A 9749-nucleotide genomic window follows, 5' to 3' on the forward strand; every position below is an offset into this window, starting at 1 on the left:
GATCCGGGAATCCGTTGTAGGCGAGTTACTTGCATTCAATCATAAAGGGTCTCAATTTTACTCATGTAGAATCGCAAACCTAGCTACTCATACATGGAAGATATTTCGTTAAAGAATCGTTGAAAAGAATTATCAAAACAATTGTTTGTTCTCACCTTAAAATAGAATTTCTAAGCACTAATCATACATGGCATGAAGAGTCAGGGAATATTCATAAATCAATTATCGCTAAGGTTCAAAATGTTCTTCTACTAATCTAACTATGGACTGTACATGGCATATGACATGAAAAATACAGCTAGAAGATAAAACATTGATAGAGAGACAAAACATTAGCATTAAGTTCAATAGTGGAAAACCCTTATTCAAAAATACATATAATTCAATCTACAAGTTCATCCTTTCACCATAACATGATTAGCTCGACATGGCTCTGCGGCCGCAACCTCCCCTCCCCCTCTTTCAGATTTGACTTCTCTTCCCTCCCCCTCTTTCAGATTTGACTTCTCTTTTTATTTCTTTGGTTCCTTGCGTCACAAATATAATACCAACGACTGAGAGCGCGCCACGTCATCCCTTCCATCACCCCCGTATTCCAAATTAAGTCCACGTCCAAACACTTTCCAAAACTGGCCGGATACGGTTTTCTTCAGTTCTCTGGCCACGTAACTTCTCGACCTCAGTCCATGGAACAACTAGTAACAAACACTACTGCCTTACTTTTCATCAGCTATCATACAAACCTTATTCTCATGATGTTGTTGAACCAAATCTCCGCACAAGTATCTCGTTCAATACCCATCTTCCTTTCTGCAAACGTAGAGTCCATCAGAACTCCAGCTGACACACCGACTCCATCGATTACACAACAAACAACTCCCATCGATCTTCATCACCATGGGTTGTTCATGGCAGCCGTCATTTTCTTACGCAACCCAAAACTGCACCTCGATCCTGCAATCAACTTCTTCGCAACAGTTCTCTTTTCTTTCGAAGTCAGCACCAACCTTCGTTCCCTGAACTTCTTGCTAAGTTTCTTCTCCAGTCCATCTCCGAGTTCAACTTCTTTTCCATTTACGTAAAACAGCAGCAACTTCACTTCATCTTCTCACTGTTCAGTCTTTAGACAATCCACCAACCAACCATCTAATCAAAGACCACTTGTTTAAACGGCAACAAAATCTGGTCTTCAATTATCTTCCGACATACAGTTCAGGCCAAGTATGACACAGTTCCAGTTGGGAATAAACTCATCTTCGCCAACTCTCCATCAACCCTTAATGCAACAACAGCTTCTTTGTTTGTTGCATCAGCGAACAAACCCCACTTCAGCCAGTGAATAATCCATCTCTACCAATCGATGCTACCACTGGCAGTCGAGTTCAAAAGCCCTCGAGCATCACCAGCTCCTTGCCAAGTCCAAGCCACAGCAAACTGCAGTAACACTTCTCGCAAGCCATCTGGAAATCTGTATTCGAACTCGATTCACAGCCATGACCATGGCAACAGCACCCGGTCGACTCCATCTCCATTCATGCCAACACGATAAGCATATACTCCTCAACTGCCTCTAATTATAATCAGCTTAACCAATCATCTCAGATGCACGTCTCTTTCAAGTACAGTCCTGTGAACTGAACTCCATCTGCATCGTGTCTGCACCATCAGTTCAACAACCACCACTGACTGCAAACCAGTTCTGACAATTACCACCAGCTACCAGTTCACCATTTCCCAAAACAACCATTAACCCAATAAGAGATTCAACCTGCTTTTCGACCACGGCAAGCCCCAAATACCATTGTTGTTGCTGTGAACATCATCGACTGTATGGAAACTCCACTGTATCAACCTCAAGATTCCAATTTCATTTATCTGCTAAGAACTTCAGCTGCTTAAAATGTGTTTCGATAAGAGCACGGAATGCTTTCTTCTGTTTTATTAAGAAACGAGATAATGCTGGTGGCCTCACGTGCTTTCTTCAGCCTTGAGATGCCACGTCGTGTCCATAACTCCTGGTGGGCTCACGTGCTTGGTAATCAAAGAAATTCCTATGCTGAATGAATGAGTGATGCGACTAGGTGAAGTAGTCGATACACAAGCCCCCATTCTGGTTCATAACCTCTGTCTCCTTTTGGTGCTGATATATAAAATACCAGGCCACCCATATTCGGTGAATTTTGTCCACACACGCCATTTAGTTGTTCATTTAACTACTTATTCTTTCGGAAATTGGATTTGCGTGTACTTTCTACAAAAGCACTAAAATGGTATTATTAGTTAAAATATCGAGTTCTAGTTAATATAAATATGGGTATAAAATATAGAAATTACGTGCTTATCAACACCCCCACACTTATATTTTGTTAGTCCTCAAGCAAAACAAAGAATTGACCCGCTACACAGCTGGTCATATCATAAGAGAGAGTTAGACCCGCTACATAGCTGGTCATAAAATGAAAATTTGAAATACCATACACAAGACCCGCTACACAGCTGGTCATAGAAAATATCCTACAAAAGACCCGCTACACAGCTTGTGGTATTTGCGAAAGTCTGGAACACTTTCCTTTGCAAGCTAGCAATTTTAGCATTCAAATCATCTTCCTCACTCAGCACATACATTCCAGGCCTAGAGCTAGCTAAGGGTTTGGACTTATTCCTATCCAATGTGCCTAAAGTATCCCAATTTTGGGCATTTTCAGCTAGTGAATCGAAATAACTCCAAGCATCATCAGGTGACTTATTCAGATATTGCCCATTACACATCATTTCAACAAACTGACGCATACCAGAATTCAGACCCTCATAAAAGAAGTTAATAACTCTCCAAATTTCATAACCATGATGAGGGCAGCTAGAAAGTAAGTCTTTAAACCTTTCCCAACACTCGAAAAAAGACTCATGTTCATTTTGAGAAAAATTCATAATATTTTTGCGAAGAGTGGTGGTTTTATGAATAGGAAAAAACTTTTTCAGAAACTCTCTAGTCATTTCATTCCATGTCCTAATGATATTTGGTCGCAAAGAATGCAGCCAAGTCTTAGCTTTCTCCTTGAGAGAAAATGGAAACAATTTCAGTTTTACAACATCTTGAGTCGTAGCAACAAAAGGCATAGTAGTACAGACTTCATCAAATTCTTTCAAATGTATGTATGGACTCTCGGAGTCCAATCCATGAAACTTAGGAAGTGCTTGTATCTGCCCATACTTAATCGACACATTGCCAGCATTAGCCGGAAGAACTATACAAGAAGGTGTAGAAGTCCTTTCCGGCTGCAAATAATCTCAAAGGTTTCTAGGTTCATCAGCATTGGCTGCGGCTTTAGCAGCTATTCTAGCAGCTTCAGCCTCAGCCGCTAATCTCGCAGCTTCATCTGTCATTGGATGACTAGGGTGATTCTCTAATACCCTATTAGCAACACGGTGAAATCTAACTAATCGATTGAATTGATCAGACGTAGAATATTGCATACACAAAGGAAACAAGAAACGGATACAATGTTACCCAAATGGCTGTGATTGCGGCTAGATTTCAGCCTAATCACAACTGGCGCAATGACACTGATTCCCTGCACCCGTACCAGCTCCCAATGCCGCCAAGTCTTTAGAGCTATCTTACTCCCTGTTACGAAGCAACAGAAATCAGCAAACTCTAAAACAAAACTAAAAATAAACCGATGCAACACTTAATTCTAAGGAACACTAAACAATCCCCGGCCCGCAGCGCCAAAATTTGATCACTCTTTTCAGAGTATCAAAGATAAATAAGTGTGGTATAGTCGTGTTCGAACCACAGAGATTGTTGGTGTTCAAGAGAATTATTAAGCTAAAAAATAATGTAAAATTGATTTGTAGTTGAGTTGTGATTGAGAACAAAACAGAAGATGATTGTATAAAGTAACAGTTGATGTAAATCTACCAAGACACAAGGTTCCACCTAATGGCCTTCAAGTCTTATATCATCAAAAGATAACTCGAATAGAGACAGATAGTAATCTACTCTACCCGGAAGATACGACAAATATAACTCTCAGTGCAACTAAAAATACCATTACAGAAGATTGATATTATGTTCTAAATACAAAGCCCAATTGAGAAGTGTCACAGGGATTTCATAGCATTCAATGTATCCGGAAATCACAATAAATCTAAGAAGTTTATAGACACACTCAACACAAAACAGCAATCAAACAAAGATGAAATGGATTAAGCATTAAAATGATTTATTGATGATAACTTAAGAACATTGAACCCATTAAGCTTCCCCTCTTGTCTTGGCAGAGAGGGGTTTAGCTTCTCATTGTTGTGTAGATAGCCATTAAAAGTATTGAATCAAAAACTCTAACACCCAAGAGAACTAAAAAGAACTGAACTAAAAATAGAAAGCAAAAGAAAACTCAGATTGCAGTATTCAGTCGTACCCTTCTTGGTTGGTTGTTGTCCTCCTTTATACACAACTGCTGAGACTTGTTCTCTGACTTCCGGATTCAACCATGTTTTCCTGCCTTATTCATCTCTCCATTGGGTACACAGCACACTCATCTACACTGATTCAAACCCTTCCTGGATTGGGGGAATAGTTTTATCTTCAACTGTCCACGCACCAATTCTGATTCTGACCAAACTCAGGCTTCACCAAGTCTCGCCACTACTTCCCAAATCCAACAAACAGAACCCATAGCGAGTAATATAGACACTACAGAATGTAATTAGCCTAACCAATCACCCAAACTATCTTGAGAACTCATATCACTACCACACTGAATCCATAATCAATCTTTCCCAAATATGACCATAGTATCACTAAGCACTTTCCTCGCCTTACATCCCCACAATCCACTGCCGAAGTAAACATCAACACTGTCTTCACGGTTCAAAACACCAACTGTTTGGTAATAGAAAATGCCATCACTGCCGGATTGAACATTCTCAGTCCTATTCAACAGACTGCATCTTCTCAGTTTCGTTTCTCCATTAATCCATTGATCCAACACCACTGCTAACTGAATTCGAACATCAGTTCATCCTTGTTCTTTCAATCTGTATCTCCATGGAACTGAATTCTCCTTCTCAAATTACATCTGCAAATCCACCCGACAGCCACCATAATAACCTAACTTCACTGTTGCAGAATGAATTCAGATCTGTATCAAGCCTTCTCAAATTCGATGATATTGCTGACCCTTTCTTTGTAATCGAACTCAAACCAATTTCGTCTCCTGCTGCTGTTAATCTCTTCCCCCAATTTGACCACTATCTCAAGCAATTCCATCGTGAATACCAGCAGGCAGATTCAATTTACCAAATATGTTATCATCAAATCGTCTTCGTTCTCATCTCAAGAACTCAAATAAATCCATCCGTCGTGTCACTACTGCTTCCAGATCTGGTCGTAGCTTTGAGAAAAATGAAAACTCTTCTGATAGAGAAGAGCATATGCTGTCTGATGCTTGCCAAAAAGAAATGTGGTAATAGAAGATAACACGCCCTCCACTATTTTCACATGTGCAGTTCACGCGCTTAAACGAACAAGATGGCAAGGTGGTCCGGCCGCGGCAAATGAGTTATTGGTTTGCCAGCCCAAAAACTCTCATTAAGCTCCCACTCCTTTGGCATCATGAGTTGCAAATGCTAATTTATCTTCTAAGCCATTAGTTTTCCCGGTGAACAGATTTCACTTGTAATTCCTGCAAATGACTTACAAACAATATTATTAGCCAAATATCGAGACCTAGCTAGTATAAATGTGGGTATAAAAATGTCGCACATACGTGCTTATCATCTCAATGGAGCAATTATATAATGACTCATAGACCCACTATCATTTACAACGGTTTCATTATAAATATTATCAAGATGAGTCAAGGTTGGAGCTTTATCGATTGATGGAACTAGTCGAGACTCGGGCAGAATTAGAGGTTCTAGTTTGGGTTTCCATTTATTAGTGTCTAACAGCGGTGCTGAGTCTAATAAGGCATTGACTTCACAAATAACACTATCATCATCAAAATCATACCCAAAATGATCTAAGCAAACCTCTAATGGATCTTCCGAGAGACTCTTGCTAAAGCCTTGCGAGTGCATACTTTCTTTTCGCCCCCAGCACTTCAGGCTAAGGTACCTAAAAAAATCAAATAAAATGCGTAAAAAGAACCAAAAGAAATCTAAAAGAAGAACAAAAACAAATTATGTACAACAAAATAAAAATAAGTTATATACAAAAATTGATATCAATCAGAGAGTATTATGCAACCACTCCCCGGCAGCGGCCCAAAAATTTGGTAGGTCGGAAAACCTACAATAATAATACTGCAAGTGCACAGTGTCTAACTAGTAGAACAATGGCAAGTACAGGTCGTTCCCACGAGGAGTTTGAAATACTACTACTAACTAATACCAAAAATTAACTAATCAAATTCAATATTTTAGAAGTTTAGGGAACAGTGAAAGCAAAATAATAATAAAAACGCAACCAAGGATGTGAAAGTGTTAAGGATCCGGGAATCCGTTGTAGGTGAGTTACTTGCATTCAATCACAAAGGGTCTCAATTTTACTCATGTAGAATCGCAAACCTAGCTACTCATACATGGAAGATATTTCGTTAAAGAATCGTTGAAAAGAATTATCAAAACAATTGTTTGTTCTCACCTTAAAATAGAATTTCTAAGCACTAATCATACATGACATGAAAAGTCAGGGAATATTCATAAATCAATTATCTTTAAGGTTCAATGAGTTCTTCTACTAATCTAACTATGGACTATACATGGCATAGAACATGAAAAATATAGCTAGAAGATAAAACATTGATAGAGAGATAAAACATTAGCATTAAGTTCAATAGTAAAAAACCTTATTCAAAAATACATATAATTCAACCTACAAGTTCATCCTTTCACCATAACATGATTAGCTGGACGTGGCTTTCCCTAAAACCATAAACAAATCTAAATTAATAGCTAATCAAAATGAAAATGGGGAACACAAACTGCAAACCCTAGTTTTGGTTTCCTGTCGTAGACAGCTCTGCAGCCGACAACCTCCCCTCCCCCTCTTACAGATTTGACTTCTCTTTTTATTTCTTTGGTTCCTTGCATCACAAATATAATACCAACGACTGAGAGCGCGCCACGTCATCCCTTCCATCGCCCCCGTATTCCAAACTCAGTCCACGTCCAAACACTTTCCAAAACTGGCCGGATACAGTTTTCTTCAGTTCTCTGGCCACGTAACTTCTCGACCTCAATCCATGGAACAACTAGTAACAAACACTACTGCCTTACTTTTCATCAGCTATCACACAAACCTTATTCTCATGATGTTGCTGAACCAAATCTCCGCACAAGTATCTCGTTCAATACCCATCTTCCTTCCTGCAAACGTAGAGTCCATCAGAACTCCAGCTGACACACCGACTCCACCGATTACACAACAAACAACTCCCATCGATCTTCATCACCATGGGTTGTTCATGGCAGCCGCCATTTTCTTACGTAACCCAAAACTGCACCTCGATCCTGCAATCAACTTCTTCGCAACAGTTCTCTTTTCTTTCGAAGTCAACACCAACCTTCGTTCCCTGAACTTCTTGTTAAGTTTCTTCTCCAGTCCATCTCCGAGTTCAACTTCTTTTCAATTTACGTAAAACAACAGCAACTTCACTTCATCTTCTCACTGTTCAGTCTGTAGACAATCCACCAACCAACCATCTAATCAAAGACCACTTGTTTAAAAGGCAACAAAATCTGGTCTTCAATTATATTCCGGCATACAATTCAGGCCAAGTATGACACAGTTCCAGTTGGGAATAAACTCTTCTTCACCAACTCTCCATCAACCCTTAATGTAACAACAACTTCTTTGTTTGTTGCATCAGCGAACAAACCCCACTTCAGCCAGTGAATAATCCATCTCTACCAATCGATGCTACCACTGGCAGTCGAGTTCAAAATCCCTCGAGCATCACCAGCTCCTTGCCAAGTCCAAGCCACAACAAATTGCAGTAACACTTCTCGCAAGCCATCTGGACATCTGCATTCGAACTCGATTCACAGCCATGACCATGACAACACCACCAGGTCGACTCCATCTCCATTCATGCCAACACGATAAGCATATACTCCTCAACTGCCTCTAATTATAATCAGCTTAACCAATCATCTCAAATGCTCGTCTCTTTCAAGTAATGTCTCATGAACTGAACTCCATCTGCACCGTGTCTGCACCATCAGTTCAACAACCACCACTGACTGCAAACCGGTTCTGACAATTACCACCAGCTACCAGTTCACCGTTTCCCAAAACAGCCATCAACCCAATCAGAGATTCAACCCGCTTTTCGACCACGGCAAGCTCTAAATACCATTGTTGTTGCTGTGAACATCATCGACTGTATGGCAACTCCACTGTATCAAGCCTTAAGATTCCAATTTCATTTATCTGCTAAGAACTTCAGCTGCTTGAAATGTGTTTCGATAAGAGCACGAAATGCTTTCTTCTGTTTTATTAAGAAACGAGATAATGCTGGTGGACTCACGTGCTTTCTTCAACCTTGAGATGCCACGTCGTGTCCATAACTCCTGGCGGGCTCACGTGCTTGGCAATCAAAGAAATTCCTATGTTGAATGAATGAGTGATGCGACTAGGTGAAGTAGTCGATACACAAGCCCCCATTCTGGTTCATAACCTCTGGCTCCTTTTGGTGTTGATATATAAAATACCATGCCACCCATATTCGGTGAATTTTGCCGGCAACCGCCATTTAGTTGTTCACTTAGCTGCTTATTCTTTCGGAAACTGAATTTGCATGTACTTTCTACAAAAGCACTAAAATGGTATTATTAGTTAAAATATCGAGTTCTAGCTAATATAAATATGGGTATAAAATATAGAAATTAAGTGCTTATCACAACTGGACTATCAACTTAAGAATAATGAGAATAATAACACAGTTGATAAAAGTATTTGAATAATTAGATTAGTAGGAAATTTATAATAAATAATATTTGGAAAATTTATATATGGTATTACAGTAAAGTTAAAATTATCAAATATTACAAATTGACGTAAAATCAAATTGGGATTACTTATATTAGTAAAGGAAATAAACGGATAAATAAACAAATAAAAAAAAAATTGATGATTAAATTGCTTAAAATGATGTAAACTGTTTATATATTTTACGAAGTAAATTTATCAGACTTACACCAGCTACGATAAAAGTTTAGAGACTAATTAATCTTAATAAACTAATATTTAGTTAATCCAGCACTAGGGAATAGTGAGGCTGGTATTTCTGATGTGTTCAGGTGATACTTGTTACGTAGGTAGGCATTGTCAGGTGTCGCGAACCTAGACATGGCAACTGCATTCTTGTATCACTAGGCATAGAAGGGAGACTTGCTTATAGTAGTGGAATGGTAGATCCTAAATTTTACTTAAAAACTTTATTATAGAATATCTTCTCTCGTAATTAGAACCATTATCTTATTGGAATAGTAATTTGTCTATTGAACCTAGAGCCATAAATTTTAGTGTATAAAGCCATATAGGTTCGTGTTTTGTTTCATGTTGTTTTGCGCTTAGACAAGTCAGAGGATTATTCTTTAAGGTGGCGAGTTTCTGAAGACCAGAAGGATAGTTTGATTTTCGAGGACGAAAATGTATAAGGTGGGGAGAATGTAAGGATCCTCAAGCTCGTCAACGCTATTTGACTGGTCTAGCGATAGTCAAGTGACGAATTAGC

The 9749-nt window shown here is 39.1% G+C and overlaps 1 long non-coding RNA gene across 1 annotated transcript; it reads right to left on the bottom strand.

Annotated features, from left to right (window-relative positions):
* Nucleotides 1-313: 313 nt before the first annotated feature.
* On the bottom strand, nucleotides 314-5441 carry LOC113300148. The gene is made up of 2 exons (XR_003335473.1): nucleotides 4425-5441; nucleotides 314-3625 (listed from the first exon to the last, which is right to left on the bottom strand). It is a non-coding gene; the product is annotated as an uncharacterized LOC113300148 (long non-coding RNA).
* Between the last annotated feature and the right edge of the window lie 4308 nt (nucleotides 5442-9749).

The sequence above is a fragment of the Papaver somniferum genome, chromosome 7, assembly GCF_003573695.1.
Source record: "Papaver somniferum cultivar HN1 chromosome 7, ASM357369v1, whole genome shotgun sequence".
NCBI lineage: Eukaryota > Viridiplantae > Streptophyta > Magnoliopsida > Ranunculales > Papaveraceae > Papaver > Papaver somniferum.